The 15,834-nt window shown below is 37.1% G+C and overlaps 1 protein-coding gene across 3 annotated transcripts in view; it reads left to right on the top strand.

The window, feature by feature from the left end:
- CPM (carboxypeptidase M) overlaps window positions 1-15,834 on the top strand; it is a 93,309-nt gene that overhangs the window by 60,042 nt on the left and 17,433 nt on the right. The gene's annotated exons all lie outside the window — the stretch shown is intronic.

Below are 15,834 nucleotides of genomic sequence, written 5' to 3'. Positions count from 1 at the left end.
ACCAGAGAACGTTGGACATGCCATTTTGCATTTTTTCTAGAACTGGGGTGGTAACCTAGCACCATTAGCTTCAACCCCTCCCACCCCTCAACTCTGCCAAATGACCTGGCATTGGGAGTCTTTGCAGCCTGTTTTTTGATGGCTGTCTGGCCTTTATCACAGATGAGCAGACTTAATGTGACAGGAGTGGTCCTTCTCAAACATGTGCAGCAGACTCACCAGGAGGGTTTGTTAAAATGCGATTGCCAGGCCCCACCCCCAGAGTTGCTGATTTAGTGGGTCTGGAATGATTAACATCTTCCCTGGTGATGCTGACGCTGCCGGCCCAGGGACTACTCTTCGGAAACCATTGTACTAGAGCAACACATTGCTTGTGATGATGATGGAATCCTGGGCAGGGTGTGGAAGGCTCTTCTGCATTGCCCGGGTTAGTTATTTTTCTCCATTCAGAACGGCTTGCGGGGAGAAAGGTATCAGGAATTAGGGTGACAGTTATGCTACCGCATCAAGCCAAAGTGGAGGATGTGTGTTTGTGAAGAGGTTTGCATCATGGGCCTGCTGCATAATTGCATAATTCCTGGATTTTCTGCATGCTTCCCACCAAAGCTTCCCACCTGCTGAAAAGAGATGGAGACGGTTGAGGCAGGGAAAAGTCAGAAGCAGAGGGGTACAGGGCTGAGTGCAAGGACAATTAGGAGCTTCCCTTGGCCACACATCCCTAACATGGCTACTCCTTCCCCCTTTCATACTTGACCCCCAACCTCTTCACCCCCATGACACAAGTACACAAAGATTATTTTTGAATTGGCAGGGCTGCATCTAACTGGCTGAGACATTTATGGGGTAGGTTGATGGGGGAGATTACGAAATGTCATCTTTCTTTTTCACCAGCATCTTAATAATTTTTATTAAGCTTATTATTGGGTCTTTCTCCTTTTTCATTATGTCACTAGACTTTGTATTCTGGTATGTCTCTACTTGACTTTTCTCATGAGGCACATTTCTACTTTTACTGTATTTCTACCTATGTCAATCTTTTAGTGTGTACTCTGTCCTTTTCTAAAATTCCTCCTTCAGAAGCATCAGCATGGGAGTGCAACTAAACACGAAATACACTCCACGAACTGCACTGCTATCTTCGGAATTTCAGTCTAGCTGGAAAGGTTATTTACTGAGCCCTGAATTAAGGTGGGCTCTGAAGTATCCTGCTGAAATAACATTGCCAGTGAAGGAGCTTTGTAAACTGTTAAATAACATACAAGTTACAGCCTAACCATTGTTATTTATTAATTTAAAGTGCTTACAAGTCCATTTAACTAGGTTTTATAAAGAATATTCATACATCTACCTGTCCCTATAATCAGATGTGCACAGCTTACTTAAAAAAACATATGTATATATTAACACATCAACCCTGCCCCCTGTGGTTTAAGACAGGGTTTTTTTTGTTTTCTTTTGTTTTTGCTTTCTAGTTTAATAATGAAACTCTATTTCAAAACACTGATACAGTGTGGTTACTGTTACTTGATAGAGAGGTTCTCTCCTTATTGGTGCCCAATAGGAAGCCAAAGAGTATCTTTGATTGTGAATAATGGAAGCAAACATCTTTTTACCACTATTGCTCTGGTTTAAGAAAATTACTGATGTTTGTCAAGCTGCATCACATTCACTGGCTCAGTGTCACCACTTGCTAAGATGGTCTCTGAGATTTCCAGATGGGTCAAAGTCTCTGGCCTACCTTGTCTGGGAAGGAAAGGCCTCCTGCTCTAATGGAAGGACCAGGCCTAGACGGCAGGAGCCTGGGTAAGGCCTAAGCTGTTCTGTCATCTGCCCCTGTGTGAAACTTTGCAAGCCACTTGTCTCAACTGGTTTTAGTCAACTGATAGCTAAGAGTAATAGCATATGCCTTGTCTCACCCCAGCTTGGTCTAAGTCTCCGATGGGGTCATTCTTTCAATTAAATCTCACTGCCAACCTCAATCTAAACTCAGGCCCTTTGGTGCTGTGTTGTCATGCTTAGAGGGTTGACTAGGCTCCTGTTGGGATGAGGGTAAGGCAGACGTTAAGGTGAGTGTGAATTCTAGGAACCTGGAATGTCCTGCTTGTTCCCTCTCTGGGGAGAAGCAAAGATGAGCAAGACGTGATATTACCTGCTGCTGTTCTCTCCCTTGAACTCCTCAGAGCAGATCTGAACCCAGAGGTTTGGGGGATGGCCCACAGCATCCAGAAACCTAAGCAACCTGGACCTGAGAGAATCTGGTATGTGTTGAGTTCCAGAAGCCCGTGAGACACAGATACGCATCTGTTATCAGATCCAAAGTCAGTGGCAGCTATAATCATTAGGTGGGGACATGGGAGTGAACAGTCTCCCGAGTACCACCGGCTCAGACTCTGCGCTGTAGCCAGTCCTTGCCCAGCAGGGGCTTTTCATCCACGGAGCTTGATACATCCACAAGGGAAGGAGAGCTTTACATTTCTCCCCCTCATTTCCAGATGTGGCCACAAAATTTAAGTCTCAGATTTTATTCTCCTTTGCTTATTATCGGAGCTTTTTTCAAAATTTTGCTTTTTGTTCTCCTGATGTCATAGTGCTGGCTGTCTCTGCATCTCTTTGGATCTACTGGTCTTTTTTCAATTTTTGATTTCAGCATATAGAAATAAATAATCTCTTCTGGTAAAACAATCACTTCCTTCTAAGTGAAAAGTTTGGTGGTGCCTGGACAGAATATTGAAAAGACATATAAGATCCAAAGACAGCTTATATTTGGCTGGTGCTACAGGGTTATCCTCTAATAGAAATTCTGTATTTAAGCATGGTCTGTGTTTGTTCAATAACGGAGTGATATTCAGATATTCCCAGCTTGAACAACTGTCTCTAGGTTTGGCTAAAGGTCATACAGAAATGAATCTTTTAATCTTTAGAGGACATTGAATGAGAGTGAAAACTGGAATATGAAGACTTTTGGCAATCGACCTGAATCCAAGTTACTCTTCCTTTTCCCATGTTTGAGGATAGTCAGACTACCGGTCCCTGGAAACCTTTGTTTAGTTTGACACGTGATATAGGGGTGTTGTGTGGGTACCTAAGGCCATCTAAAAACGCTGCTCATAGACTTGTCAAAAAAATTCAAATCTGTTCTGTTAAAGTGTAACAACCAATTCCAGCCAAGAAGGAATTCGCAAATTTTTTTAATTTGAAGTATAGTTGAGTTACAAGTTGTCTTAATTTCTGCTGTACAGCTATATATATATATAGCTGAATATATATGTATATTCTTTTTCATGTTCTTTTCCATTATGGTTTATCACAGGATATTGAATATAGTTCCCTGCGCTATACAGCAGGACCTTGTTGTTTATCCATTCTATACATAATAGTTTGCATCTGCTAATCCCAAACCCCCAATCCATCCCTCTCCCACCCCCTCCCCCTTGGCAACCACAGTCTGTTTTCTATGTCTGTGAGTCTGTTTCTGTTTCGTAGATAAGTTCATTTGTGGCATATTTTAGATTCTACATATAGTGATATCATATGGTATTTGTCTTTCTCTTTCTGACTTCACTTAATATGATAATCTCAAGGTCCATCCACGTTGCTGCAAATGGCATTATTTCATTCTTTTTTATGGCTGAGTAGTATTCCATTGTATGTATGTACCACATCTTCTTTATCCATTCATCTGTCAATGGATGTTTTAGGTTGTTTCCATGTCTTGGCCTTTGTGAACAGTGCTGCTATGAACATAGGGGTGCATGGATCTTTTTGAATTATAGTTTTGTCTGGATATATGCCCCAGAGTGGGATTGCTGGATAATATGGTAATTCTATTTTTAGTTTTTTGAGGGACCTCCATAGTGTTTTCGATAGTGGCTGCACCAACTTACATTCCCACCAACAGTGTAGGAGGGTTCCATTTTCTCCACACCCTCTCCAGCATTTGTTATTTGTGGACTTTTTAATGATGGCCATTCTGACTAGTGTGAGATAATACCTCATTGTAGTTTTGATTTGCATTTCTCTAATAATTAGCGATGTTGAGTATCTTTTCATGTGCCTGTTGGCCACCTGTATGTTTTCTTTGGAGAACTGTATATTTAGGTTGTCTGCCCAGTTTTCAATTGGGGGTTTTTTTCTTTTAATTGAATTGTATGAGCTGTTTGTATATTTTGGAGATTAATCCCTTGTCAGTCGCATAGTTTGTAAATATTTTATCTCAGTCCGTAGGTTGTCTTTTCATTTTGCTTATGGTTTCCTTTGCTGTGCAAAAGCTTATAAATTTGATTAGGTCCTGTTTGTTTATTTTTGTTTTTATTTGTTGCCTTGGGAGACTGACCTATGAAAACATTGCTTCGATTTATGTCAGAGAATGTTTTGCCTATGTTCTCTTCTAGGAGTTTTATGGTATCGTGTCTTATATTTAAGTCTTTAAGCCATTTTGAGCTTATTTTTGTGTATGGTATAACAGTGTATTCTAACTTCATTGGTTTACGTGCAGCAGCCCAGCTTTCCCAATACCACTTGCTGAAGAGACTGTCTTTTGTCCTTTGTATATTCTTGCCTCCTCTGTCAAAGATTAATTGACCATAGGTGTGTGGGTTTATTTCTGGGCTCTCTATTCTGTTCCATTGATCCATATGTCCGTTTTTGTGCCAGTACCATGCTGTTTTGATTACTGTTTGCTAAATTTTTTTTAAGGCACCGTGACATTTTTTTTCTTGGTGTCTTCTGCCTTAGCATCCTGAATCTTAGGTGTAAAGTCAATTTCAAAGATAGCTTAATTTATTATGAGTTTGGGTTCGTTTTGTTTGGTTTGGTTGGTTTTGAAGAAGACAATGAAAAATACAAAAGATGCCAACACACATACTGCCAGTACTACAAGCTATCTTGCTCAAATGCACAGACTTTCAAAGTGGCAGGAAGACTATAAGCTAGTTCAGAGACCTAAGGAAGGAAGAAATAAGCATAGCTTCCTCCTTCACATATTCTTGCTCTTGCGGAACAAAGTTGAGCTGAGATCCCAGCAACTTATCCAGTATTTCTGTGTCAACTTCAAACTTATATGGCTAGTCTTTCTTTTCCTTTGTATCATTTTTCTTATCCAAATAAGAAGAAAGAGAAGGATTAAGAAAGGATTAATATTTGTTGAGCCTCCTGTTCTGTTACTTGTGTTTGATCTTCACGACAATCCTGGAAGATATACATATTATCCCCATATTATAGGTGATGAAATTGAGGCTTGGGAATGTTTAGTGACTTGGGAGCTGGGATTCTAATGTATCACAGGACTTCCTAAGAAGGCCATAATGGAAATCTCTCTTCAAAAAAGAATGCCATTGAAATTCAATGAATAAATGCAGAATCAGTTTACTAAATTATGACTGATTATGGTTGGGTACTCCCTGAAGATCAAAAGGATACATATGACCCTTGAACAACATGAGTTTGAACTGTGTGGATACACTTATATGTGTGTGTTGGGGGGGAGCAAGGGAATTGGTTTTTGTTTTGTTTTGTTTTTTCACTAAATATGTACTACAGTACTTCACAGTCCATGGTTGATTGAATCTGCCAGTGCAGAGAGGGCCAACCGTAAAGCTATATGTGGATTTTCAACTGTGTGGAGGGTCGACGTCCCTAACCTTGCATTGTTCAAAGGTCAAGTGTGGTAGGAATAAATATAAATAGAACCTATTTTTTTAAAAGGCAAAAGAGGAACAAATTAAAATGGAGGTTTACATAGTTGACCTAAATAGAAAAAGTGAGAAGGAAATGTGGAATTTAATCATTCCTTCTCTTGAGGAAAATAATGAAGAGTCAAGAATCAGGAAAAAGTTAAAGGCAACTTGGGTCAGATAGAACTTAATGTTCGAGGTAAAAATGTTGTTGGTAAATGTCAAAACTTTTACATTTCATTTTAACCTTTTCTGAAGGAAACTATTTAATGTGTGCCTCATATTTTTCCTGTCCTGGTAAATAATTACTAAGTATTACTGTTTGGGGACATTTCAGGGAACTTTTTTCATTGTGGCCTCTTCTTTCTCATTTATGTCATTACGATAACATGACTTGTCACTGAAGTGAACAAACTGGAATAGGAAAATAGGGTTTAAAATGAGAGGAATCTTAAAATATAAATGGTCTTTTATTAACTGTATTCTTGAAATTTCAAGGTGAGGGGTATGGCATCGGGTTCAGTGTGGGCTCTGAAGACTAGCATGGATTTACAGCCAGGCTGTGCTGCTTTGTTGGTTATATGAGCTTGAAAAGGTTATTTAATAATCCAAAGCCTTAGTTTCCTCATCAGTAAAATTGTGATAATAACATTGCCTACCTCATAGAGTGGATGTGATGATGCAGTGAGAAAATGCACATTAAGCACTTAGCATAGAGCCTGAACTATACTAACTGCTCTGTAAATGTTGGCTCCCATTATTAGTAATAATAAGACTCCTTCAATCGATTCCATGCTTCCAAGCAATGCTGTGATTATAACTGTTTCCCAAGTAGTTTGCCTGACCATGAGACAAAACCATTGAGTCCCTTACACAGATAAGTATCTTATTGTAAATTGGCATTTTTGACCTTTATTTAGGATTTTATGGAACTCAGGCAGTACAGTTTGGTGACTGAGTGAACATCTTGGAAATGGTAGGAGTAGATTTAGACTGTTATCTATGTTCTCTTATTTTGATAATATGCTATAAATGGAATATTCAACAACAACAACAAACAAACAAATTTAACCTATAAATCAGATTGGTAGTTTGACTGTATTTTAAGTTATATCGAAAATAATGTTCATTGCAGCACTGTTTACAATAGCCAAGACATGGAAGCAACCTAAATGTCCATCGACAGAGGAATGGATAAAGAAGATGTGATACATATATACTATGGAATATTACTCAGCCATTAAAGAGAATGAAATAATATCATTTGCAGCAACATGGATGGACCTAGAGATTGTTATACTGAGTGAAGTAAGTCAGAAAGAGAAAGAGAAATATCGTATGGTATCGCTTATATGTGGATTCTAAAAATAAATGATACAAGTGAACTTATTTACAAAACAAACAGACTCACAGACTTAGAGAATGAACTTATGGTTACCAGGGGGGAAGGGTGGGAAGGGATAGTTAGGGAGTTTTGGGTTGACATATACACACTGCTATGTTTAAAATGGATAACCAACAAGGATCTACTGTATAGCACAGGGAACTCTGCTTAATGTTTTGTGGCAACCTGGATGATAAGGGAGTTTAGGGGAGAATGGATACATTTATATGTATGGCTGAGTCGCTTTGCTGTGCACCTGAAACTATCACAACATTGTTGATTGGCTATACTCCAATATAAAATAAAAAGTTAAAAAAAGTTTACCAAGTTCTGATTCAAGATGGTGACATAGGAGGATCCTGAACTCACCTCCTCCCATGGACACACCAAATCCACAATTGCATATGGAACAGTTTTCTCTGAAGGAAACCTAAAAACTACCTGAGCGACTTCTACACAAGAAAAAACCCACATGGAAATGGGTGGGAGAGTCTGAGACATAACCTTGCCATAAACCCATCTCCAGCACAGCAACCCAAAATCAGGAAGGAACTCACAACTCTAAGCTTCTCCCTGAGGAGTAAATGGTTTGAACTACACATCTGGTACCCCAACTTTTAAGACGTGCACCCAGGAGATAATCCCACAAAACATCTAGCTTTGGGGTTTTTAGGTTTTAAAATAACACTGAATTATTTTTCATGCTAAATCTTTTATTAACTTTTTAAATTTTTTATTTATACTAGAGTATAGTTGATTAACAATGTTGTTAGTTTCAGGTGTACAGCAGAGTGATTCAGTTCTACATATACATGTATCTATTCTTTTTCAAATTCTGTTCCCATTTTGGTTATCACAGAGTACTGAGCAGAGTTCCCTGTGCTATACAGTAGGTCCTTGTTGGTTATCTATTTTAAATATAGCAGTGTGTACAGGTCAATCCCAAACTCCCAATCTATCCCTCCCCTCCACCCTTCCCCCCAGTAACCATAAGTTTGTTCTCTAAGTTTGTGTGTGTTTCTGTTTCGTAAATAAGTTCACTTGTATCATTATTTTTTGGATTCCGCATATAAGCGATATCATATATTTCTCTTTGTCTGACTTACTTCACTTACTGTGATAATCTCTAGGTCCATCCATGTTGCTACAAATGGCATTATTTCATTCTTTTTTAATGGCTGAGTAATATTCCATTGTATATATGTACCACATCTTCTTTATCCATTCCTCTGTTGATGGGCATTTAGGTTGCTTCCATACATACAACTGTTGGCTATTGTCAACAGTGCTGCAATGAACATTGGGGTGCATGTATCCTTATGAACCATGTTTTTCTCTGGATATATGCCCAGGAGTGGGATTGTTGGATCATATGGTAATTCTATTTTTAGTTTCTTAAGGAACCTCCATATGGTTCTCCATAGTGGCTGTACCAATTTACATTCCCACCAACAGTGTAGGAGGGTTCCCTTCTCTCCACACCCTCTCCAGCATTTATTGTTTGTAGACTTCTTGATGATGGCCATTCTGACTGGTGTGAGGTGATACCTTATTGTAGTTTTGATTTGCATTTCTCTAATTTTTAGTGACATTGAGCATCTTTTCATGTGCCTCTTGTCCATCTGTATGTCTTTTTGGAGAAACGTCTATTTAGGTCTTCTGCCCCTTTTTTTGACTGGGTTGTTTTTTTGATATTGAGCCCATGAGCTGTTTGTAAAATTTGGAGATTAACTCCTTGTCAGTCGCATTGTTTGCAAATATTTTCTCCCATTCTGTGGGTTGTCTTTTTGTTTTGTTTATGGATTCCTTTGCTGTGCAAAGGCTTCTGAGTTTCATTAGGTCCCATTTGTTTATTTTTGTGTTTATTTCCATTACTCTAGGAGACGGATGCAAAAAGATGTTGCTTGCAATTTATACCAAAGAGTGTTCTCTGCCTGTTTTCCTCTAAGAGTGTTCTAGTATCTGATCTTACATTTAGGTCCATAATCATTTTGAGTTTATTTTTATGTATGGTGTTAAAGAATGTTCTAATTTCATTTTTTTACATGTAGCTGTCCAGTTTTCCCAGCACCATTTACTGAAGAGACTGTCTTTTCTCCATTGTATAGTCTTGACTCCTTTGTTGTAGATTAATTGACCATAGGTGTGTGGGTCTATTTCTGGGCTTTCTATCCTATTCCATTGATCTATATTTCTGTTTTTGTGCCAGTACCATACTGTTCTGATGACTGTAGCTTTGTAGTATAGTCTGAAGTCAGGGAGCCTGATTCCTCCAGCTCCATTTTTCTTTCTCAAGATTGCTTTGGCTATTCAGGGTCTTTTGTGTCTCCATACAAATTTTAAGATTTTTTTGTTCTAATTCTATGAAAAATGCCGTTGGTAATTTGATAGGGATTGCATTTGTAGATTGCCTTGGGCAGTATAGTCATTTTGACAATATGATAATATTTTGACAATTTTGACATTTTGACAATTTTGACAATATTTCTTCCAATCCAAGAACATGGTATATCTTTCCATCTGTTTGTGTCATCTTCAGTTTCTTTCATCAGCATCTTATAGTTTTCTGAGTACAGATCTTTTGCCTCCTTAGGTAGGTTTATTCCTGGGTATTTTATTCCTTTTGATGTGATGGTAAATGGGATTGTTTCTTTAATTTCTCTTTTTGATCTTTCATTATTAGTGTATAGAAATGCAACAGACTTCTGTGTATTTATTTTGTATCCTTCAACTTTACCGAATTCATTGATGAGCTCTAGTAGTTTTCTGGTAGCATCTTTAGGATTCTCTATGTATAGTATCATGTCATCTGCAAACAGTGACAGTTTTACTTCTTCTTTCTCAGTTTGGATTCCTTTTACTTCTTTTTCTTCTCTGACTGCCATGGCTAGGACTTCCAAAACTATGTTGAATGAAAGTGGCAAGAGTGGACATCCTTGTCTTGTTCCTGATCTTATAGAAAATGCTTTCAGCTTTTCACCGTTGAGTATGATGTTAGCTGTAGGCTTGTCACATATGGCCCTTATTATGTTGAGGTAGATTCCCTCTATGCACACTTTCTGAGAGTTTTATCCTAAATGGGTGTTTGAATTTTGTCAGAAGCTTTTCTACGTCTATTGAGATGATCATATGGTTTTTATTCTTCAATTTGTTGATGTGGTGTATCACAGATTGATTTGTAGATACTGAAAAATCCTTGCATCCCTGTGATAAATCCCACTTGATCATGGTTTATGATCCTTTTCGTGTATTGTCAGATTCAGTTTGCTAGTATTTTGTTGAGGATTTCTGCGTCCTTGTTCATCCGTGATATTGGCCTGTAATTTTCTTTTTTGTGGCATCTTTATCTGGTTTTGGTATCAGGGTGATGGTGGCCTCATAGAATGAGTTGGGAAGTGTTCCTTCCTCTGCAATTTTTTGGAATAGTTTCAGAAGGATAGGTGTTAACTCTTCTCTAAATGTTTGATAGAATTCACCTGTGAAGCCATCTGGTCCTGGACTTTTTTGTTTGTTGGGAGTTTTTTAATCACAGTTTTAATTCCAGTACTTGTGATTGGTCTGTTCATATTTTCTAATTCTTCCTAGTTCAGTCTTGGGAGATTGCACCTTTCTAAGAATTTGTCCATTTCTTCTAGGTTATCCATTTTATTGGCATATGGTTGCTTGTAGTAGTCTCTTATGATCCTTTGTATTTCTGTGGTGTCCACTGTAACTTTTTTCATCTCTAATTTTATTGATTTGAGCCCTCTCTTTTTCCTTGATGAGTCTGGCTAAAGGTTTGTCAATCTTGTTTATCTTTTCAAAGAACCAGCTTTTAGTTTCATTGATCTTTTCTCTTGTTTTCTTTGTCTCTATTTCATTTATTTCTGCTCTGATCTTTATGATTTCTTTCCTTCTAAGTTTGGGTTTTGTTTGTTCTTCTTTCTCTGTTTGCTTCAGGTGTAAGGTTAGGTTGTTTGAGATTTTTCTTGTTTCCTAAGATTGTATTGCTATAAACTTCCCTCTTAGAACTGCTTTTGCTGTGTCTCGTAGGTTTTGGATTGTCATGTTTTCATTTTCATTTGTCTCTAGGTATTTTTTTATTTCCTTTGATTTCTTCAGTGCCCCATTGGTTGTTTAGTAGCATTTGTTTAGCCCCCACGTGTTTTTTTTTTTTAAGGATTATATCATATAGACTGTATTTTCTGTTCAAAATGCAGTTAAACTAGAAATCAATAACAAATATACAATATATATTTGGAAATTATGAAACATAATTCTAAGTAACTCATAAGTCAAAGAAGAAGAAATAATGGAAATCAGAAAATATTTAAATCTTAATGATAATGAAAAATACTGCCTATCCAAATTTGTGGGATTTTGTTAAAACAATGTGTAGAGGGAAATTTATAGCATTTAAATGCTTATGTCAGTGTAGAAGGGCTGGTGATTAATGAATATTATAATAGTTTCTACTGTTGCAAGACGAATTACACCAAAAGCTAATGGTGTAGAACAACAATAAATATCTATCCTCTTTCATAGTTTTTGTGGGTCAGGATTTCAAAAGCATGGCTACGTGGTTCTGGCTTGAGGTGTCTCGTGAGGTTGCAGTTACATCATCTGAAGGCTTGAATGAAACAGAAGCATCCACTTCCAAGGTTATTAGCTGGCAAGCTGGTGCTGGCTGTTGGCAGGGAGGCCTCAGTTTCTCTCCATGTGGCCCTTCACAGAGCGCTGCTTGTGTGTTCTCACTAGATGGTGGCTAGGTTCTCCCAAGTGGGTGATCCAAAAGAGAAAAAGCCAGGCAGAAGCTATTCTTTTTGTGACCTATTCTTGGAAGCCACATACCATCATTTTTGCCACATTCTATTTGTGAGAAGTGAGTCACTAAGTCTTGTTCACAAGAGGAGGAAAATCAGGTCCCTTTTTTTTTTTTTTTAAGGAAAGGGTGTCAAAGCATTTTAAAACAATCACAATGAGCTGAGCACCTATTCATTGTAGAGGTGAGAAAAAAACTCTAGCAAAATAAGTCCAAGGAAACAGAAAAAAAGGCAATTTTAAATGACAACATCATAAATTAACAAAATAGAAAACAGATACACAATAATCTGCAAAGTCCAATTTTGGTTTTTTGAAAAAGCTGACAAAATTGACAAACTTCTAGTGAGACTGAACAAGACAAAAAGAGAGGAGGTACAAATAAACAACATGAGGAATAGGAAGGAACAAGTACAGATCTACAGAGAGTAACAGGGGCACTGTGAGTATATTCTTTAAAAACAAGAGGATATTATACATAACTTTATGCCACTAATTTTTTAAAATCATAAACGGATACATTTCTAGAAAACTGTAACTTACTAAAACAGACGAAGAAACAGAAAAACTGAATAATCCTATAACAATTTAAAAATCTGTCAGTTTAAAATCCTCCTTCAAAAAGAACACTAAATTAAGTCTTACAGGGCAAGCTCTACCAAATGGAAAAATACACTAGTAATTCCAGTCTTAAACAAACTATTCCAGATTATATAAAAGGGAAAAGAACGTAGGAACACTCTCTAACTCCTTTCCAAAGCAAGAATAACCTTGATAGCAAAATCTAAAAATGTCATTGCAAAATAGGGGAAAATTACAGGTCAAATACATGATTGAGACATTCCTTAAGATGTTTAGCAAATCAAATCAAAAGTAAATTTCTATAAACGAGCAGCAAACAAAGTGTTCACAGCAGCACTGCTAATAATAATAATGAAACAGCCCAAATGCCTAATCAACAGTAAACAGATACTAGAAAATTATAGCATATTAACATAATGGAATATATTCAGCAATGAAAATCAATGAAATACTCTACAAGCAATAACACGGGTGAATCACTGGAATATAATATTGAAAAAAAGCCATGAAAGAAGATGTAATAAAATTCCATAGGATTAAGTCTAAAACATGCAAAATGATTAAACACATATGATAAAATGACAAAATCCAGGATGGTGCTCTCTCAAAGGGAAAAGAAGTTAAAGGATCAGGAGAGGCACATAAGAAATAACAGAGGTAACAGTAATGTTCTTTATATCTTCTGTAAGCTTCATAAGCTTTCTTTTATAGCTACTCAATATTTAATTTAAAAACCTCAAAACAACTAACAGAATGAATAGCTCCTAGTAGGTCTCTTCCATCTCATATGCTCTAAATTTCTTTACAGCATAGGAAGGAGTACTGCAGCTCACCATTCTATAACAATAGGTGAGAATTTTCTCCAAGCTCTCCTGAATGTTGATTTTTAAAAGAAATTTGGAATATATGCCAAATAGAACTCTTTCATAATGTTGATTATCTAGCCACATATTAAAACAACCATACCATTTGCTCTGTCATTTTAATAAGTATGTTTCAGTCTTAACCATATTCCAGCTACAAGTAAAAAAACTGGAAAGCTATTCAAGCTTTCAGTCATAATAACGTCAAAAACTGTCCTGTGGTTTTTTAATTTACCCAATCCAAATAGCACAGACAAAAAATTTTTGCTTGAATTCACTTTAACTCTCTGGTTGTTTAATCTTCTCTATTATTGTTCCAATTTGTCACCCTTAACTACCATAATAACATGATTTTTAGACCTTCATACCAAAATAACTACTTGGTTCCTTGAAAGTGGAGGGGGAAGGTGGGCAGGAATCCGTGGTTTCACTGAAACTATAGCGTGTGTTTGACAGGCCAAAAGAAATATTCAAGAGTAGTTCCATGGCAACATAGCTTTAGACAACAAATGAACCAAAGACTATATAGGTACTGGTGGTGATAAATGCTAAATGGCTGAGAGGAGTTCTATTTTTTCTGGTCTCTGATGGAGACCTGTTCTTTCAGGTCCAACTCTTAGACTGTTTTGAGAGCTTCAAGTAATTTAAGTAAATCCAAAAGTATAAACAATATGAATAAAACATGTTTAGACCTATTATTTCAGCTTTATTGAGGTATAATTGACATAAAATTACAAGACGTTTAAAATGTACATCATGGTGATTTGATGTATGTGTATATTGTGAAATGTACACTCATCTCATTAACATCCATCACCTCACGTATTTATCCTTTTGGGGGGAGGTAAGAACATTTAAGTTTACTCTTTCAGCAAATTTCAATTATACAGTGTTATCACTACAGTCACCGTTTTTCATTAGATCCTCAGACCTTATTCATCTTATAACTGAAACTCTGTACCCTGTTACCAACCTTATTTCCCCCACCCCCCACCCTGGCAACCACTTTTCGGCTCTGTTTCTAGCCTTGACTTTTTTTTTTTTTAAGATTTCACATATAAGTGATTCTATGCAGTATTTGTCTTCCTCTGCCTGGCTTATTTAGATTAATTACATTTAAAAAGTATTCCAACCCATGTCCTCAAAAGCTGTATAATCTTCCTTTACAAACCAGAGTTTTTATTTAAATTGTATAAAAACCATATATATCGTTTGTTTTTTTTATTAGTCATCAATTTTATACACATCAGTGTATACATGTCAATCCCAATCGCCCAATTCATCACACCGCCACCCCCCCCCCCCCGCCACTTTCCCCCCTTGGTGTACATACGTTTGTTCTCTACATCTGTGTCTCAATTTCTGCCCTGCAAACTGGTTCATCTGTACCATTTTTCTAGGTTCCACATATATGTGTTAATATACGATATTTGTTTTTCTGACTTACTTCACTCTGTATGACAGTCTCTAGATCCATCCACGTCTCAACAAATGACCAATTTTGTTCCTTTTTACGGCTGAGTAATATTCCATTGTATATACGTACCACATCTTTATCCATTCGTCTGTCGAAGAGCATTTAGGTTGCTTCCATGACCTGGCTATTGTAAATAGTGCTGCAATGAACATTGGGGTGCATGTGTCTTTTTGAATTATGGTTTTCTCTGGGTATATGCCCAGTAGTGGGATTGCTGGACCATATGGTAATTCTATTTTTAGTTTTTTAAGGAACCTCCATACTGTTCTCCATAGTGCCTGTATCAATTTACATTCCCACCAACAGTGCAAGAGGGTTCCCTTTCCTCCACACCCTCTCCAGCATTTGTGGTTTGTAGATTTTCTGATGATGCCCATTCTAACTGGTGTGAGGTGATACCTCATGGTAGTTTTGATTTGCATTTCTCTAATAATTAGTGATGTTGAGCAGCTTTTCATGTCCTTCTTGGCCATCTGGATGTCTTCTTTGGAGAAATGTCTATTTAGTTCTTCTGCCCATTTTTGGATTGGGTTGTTTGTTTTTGTAATATTGAGCTGCATGAGCTGTTTATATATTTTGGAGATTAATCCTTTGTCCGATGATCGTTTGCAAATATTTTCTCCCATTCTGGGGGTTGTCTTTTCGTCTTGTTTATGGTTTCCTTTGCTGTGCAAAAGCTTTTAAGTTTCATTAGGTCCCATTTGTTTATTTTTGTGTTTATTTCCATTACTCTAGGAGGTGGATCAAAACAGATCTTGCTGTGATTTATGTCAAAGAGTGTTCTTCCTATGTTTTCCTCTGAGAGTTTTATAGTGTCTGGTCTTACATTTAGGTCTCCAATCCATTTTGAGTTTATTTTTGTGTATGGTGTTAGGGAGTGTTCTAATTTCATTCTTTTACATGTAGCTGTCCAGTTTTCCCAGCACCACTTATTGAGGAGACTGTCTTTTCTCCATTGTATATCCTTGCCTCCTTTGTCATAGATTAGTTGACCATATGTGGGTTTATCTCTGGGCTTTCTATCTTGTTCCATTGATCTATGTTTCTCTTTTTGTG

Source organism: Balaenoptera musculus, chromosome 10 (assembly GCF_009873245.2).
Source record: "Balaenoptera musculus isolate JJ_BM4_2016_0621 chromosome 10, mBalMus1.pri.v3, whole genome shotgun sequence".
Classification (NCBI taxonomy): Eukaryota; Metazoa; Chordata; class Mammalia; order Artiodactyla; family Balaenopteridae; genus Balaenoptera; species Balaenoptera musculus.
The sequence above is the reverse complement of the archived record's forward strand: the minus strand, read 5'-3'. Positions and strand labels throughout refer to the sequence as shown.